Raw genomic sequence first — 3,812 nt, 5'->3', positions numbered from 1 at the left:
TGCTGTTAATAGGCTAAATATAACTTTGATCATTTTTATGTAGCCTACTGTAGTTAACTTTGGCCTTGGTGCCCTGACATGTGGCCCCCACCAAATATGCCCAACTGAAGGCCAAGTGGCCTTACCCCTAAAATTATGAAATGAATACAGACAGCATTCACACACCCACCCAACAGGCTTCCATCTGAATATATTACAAATCAAACTGAATTTATTATAAATCAAACTGAATATATTACAAATCAGCTAAATATATTACTCATAAAACTGAATTGAATCTTCTAGCAGGAACACAGGCCTACGCACAGAGCCATGTTGACTACTGACAGCATTCATCCACCCAACCCAACAGGTTTAGATCAGGGTATTTGCTTTGTAAGAGAACAGTATACTGGATTGCCATGATAATTGGTACAGTGGCGTTGAGGAACCACTGTGAGCAGATTTGTTCTGGAGCAGGTTTAGGGAGAGCTGTAATCTTGCACCTGTAATAATCTGGAGCAGGTTTAGGGAGAGCTGTAATTTTGCACCTGTAATAATCTGGAGCAGGTTTAGGGAGAGCTGGGAGCTGTAATAATCTGGAGCAGGTTTAGGGAGATATGTGAAGGTTAATTTTTTTCCCCTATTCACGTGAGAAAAATACTGAATAGGCGCATGAATAGGGTATATTTGGGTCTTTTTCAAAACTTTCCCCTATCGGGATTCTTCGGGGCTTTTTTTCCCTTACTCAGGACATATTGAGGATTCAAAATCAGTTAAGTTTGCTTGTGTTGCAATTTGTTCAACCTTGACCCCTATTTTGGCTTAAAATGACTGGACTATATATGTAGTTAGAATGTTTAAGTTTGTTGGGCATTGTCTGGGCAACTTTAGAATGTTGAAGTTTGTTGGGCATTGTCTGGGCAACTTTAGAATGTTGTGGTTTGTTGGGTATTGTCTGGGTAACTTTAAAATGTTGTTGTTTGTTGGGCATCGTCTGGGTAACTTTAGAATGTTGTGGTTTGTTGGATATTGTCTGGGTAACTTTAGAATGTTGTGGTTTGTTGGATATTGTCTGGGTAACTTTAGAATGTTGGGGTTTGTTGGCCAAGCACCTTTAGTTCAACCTGAATCATCTTTCCAATTTCCTGGAAAAATCTGGAATCCGAGAAGTCCTGTAATCAATCAAAAAGAGAACATGTCACTAATAAAGCATTCAAAACCTAGATGGGTGTGTTTCAGAATTTTAATTTGATTAATCTATCTGCAGAGTAAGTGTGTGTGTGTGTGTGTGTGTGTGTGTGTGTGTGTGTGTAAGTGCACCCTTTACAGTGCCTTTGTGTTTTTTATGTTCTTGCCTATATCATTTGCACCTGACACCTTTGAAAGTGCAACACAATTTTCATGGTGAAATAATAATAATAAAAAATACAAATGCACATGTGCACGCACTGATACCACATAGCCAGCAGGGTGCGCCAAAAATTACCCCAAAAGTAAATTAAGAAATTTAGGGTTCGTAACAAGTCCCCTCAAGTCACCATATCCCACGATTGGCATGGGGTACTTTCCATAAGATCATCTCTCAAAGCAAATCAAACCCGCTATTAGACTAACTGAAATAAAACCATGCCAATCTCTAGGTACGGTGAAGGGTATGTGATGTAGGGCTATTTAATTCCAAAGGCCAAGGGAACTTTATCAGGATGCATAGTATCCTGGATCCATTAAATAACTGGCCTATAAAAATAAAAACCTGCCTGCCTCTATGGGAATTTAACATAGGGGGGTGTATACTTATATCCCCTGTTTTTTTTTAGGAATAACTTTTATCCATCACAAAGAAAATTGGTGATTTTTCCTCATTTTCAATTTCCAAAAGATGATTTTTTTTATTCCTCTTTTTAGTCCACTTTAGCATGTGTATGTACAGGGTATGTAAACTTCTGTGTGTGTGAGAGTGAGAGAGAGAGCAAGAATGTGTGCTGTGTATATGAGTGTGTGTGTGTGTGAGTGTGTGTGTGTGTGTTTTGAGGTAGAGTGTGAGTGTGCCTGCCTGTAGGGGATTGAATCAATAGGTCTTACCTCCTTCATACACACACACACACACACACACACACACACACACACACACACACACACACACACGGAGTGGAGTGGGCTGGGCTGGAGCAGGGGAGCCCTCCGGCTGTATGTCAGGAGCGTCATCTCTCACCTGGGGCCGTGCTGCACACGCAGGCTCTCAGCCTATCAGATGGGCTGTCACCACTTGCAGGCCTACTCCAGGAACAAGGCTGTGAGCTGTCAGCTTATCAGATGCCTAGGTGCCAACTCTCACGCATTGGCCGTGAGACACACGCGTTTGATTAGTTTCACACACTCACACGCCACACCCCCGATTTCTCACGCTGAAGTGTCAACCCGGTCGGTCAGATGCCTGAAAAATGAGTTTAGCCTATCTATAGATCAACCTGTTGAGCCACGGTTATGCTTTCAGAGACGGTGAGAGGGTTCAAGAGCACCCCCTGTCTGTGGAATTTTCTAAATTTTCTCTCATTTGCGATGCTACTTCAGAAGCCGTCCCAGGCGCATTCCCCCCGCATTTCCCCGGCTTCAGGTATGCTTTGAGTATTATTGAGTATTTTTCACGCTGAAGTGTCAACCTGGTAGGTCAAATACCTGGCAGATGAGGTTCAACTAAACTAAACCTATACATATGATATCACACATCAGGTGAACGTGCGGAAGCTAAGCTTTCCAATGTTAGCTCCAAGTTGCTGTGATAAATGGTTCGCGAGAAAATTAACATTGAACCGACGTGCAATTTAGGCTAATCGTATTTGCATTTTGCACACAGTGCACACCCATTACTCTCGGTTTAATATTTCACTAACCCTTCACACAACACGTGGCAAACCCAATATCACAATAAACAGCAAACCGTACCGAATACGAGGATATAAAGCATGCCTCTGTGCAATAAGTGGTTCCTGAGTAATCCGGTTTTGAAATTGCAACACATTTCTACATAGCCTCATTGGGGCGAAATTATAATGTATTAATGTAAACTATTTGTCAGTAGGCCTACATACATTTTTGTAAATTGCTCAGCCATAGATTATCCCACTATCATGGTTCTTATATTGTCAGGTTCCAGCCCATCCCATTACAGATAAATAGTGACATTAATGCAAAAATATGAAGAAAATCAAATAACGAGACACAAATATTGATATAAAGCCTGACATAAGCCATATGCAAACATTCACATCATGCAGATATGGGTACATCCTGAAAAAGGAATAGCATGTAGGCCTAGGCTATTAGGCTATGGCCATTACAATGACCAATATATTATCTTAAATAAACTAGCTGAATAACACAGGTGACCACTTCTGCATAATTTCATGGAGTGCTGAAATGTACACACATTTTTGAACATTTCTGAACTGTGAAATGTAGCATATATTTTTGTGGTTGTGAACTTATTGCAATATTACCATAACTATTCCACCTGTGTGTGCATGGTTATAATTCTGAAGTGCAAAATAGCTTAGGCTACAGCACAAATATTTCCATAAAAATAAGCAAGTCTGACCTCTGAATTTATTTTGAAAGTGCACCTGATTGATGCATTTAAAAGTTAAAATATACAAACATTTCTTAAATTCTTACAAAACACACACACACACTTTTTAAAATTGTTAGTTTGGACCCCCCCACTTTTGCCGTGCGAAATACCAGTGCTGTTTTCAGCATCTGTTTAGTGCTTCATTGTCATTTTCATTGGATTCTCCCATTTGCGCGTAAATCGCTCATAAACTTTTTTTTTT

This window comes from Alosa pseudoharengus, unplaced genomic scaffold (assembly GCF_046254945.1).
Source record: "Alosa pseudoharengus isolate Yale_2024_CS ecotype anadromous, Long Island Sound unplaced genomic scaffold, YU_APseudo_1.1 YU_APseudo_1.1_scf_3, whole genome shotgun sequence".
Classification (NCBI taxonomy): Eukaryota; Metazoa; Chordata; class Actinopteri; order Clupeiformes; family Clupeidae; genus Alosa; species Alosa pseudoharengus.
Note: the sequence above shows the minus strand (reverse complement) of the source record.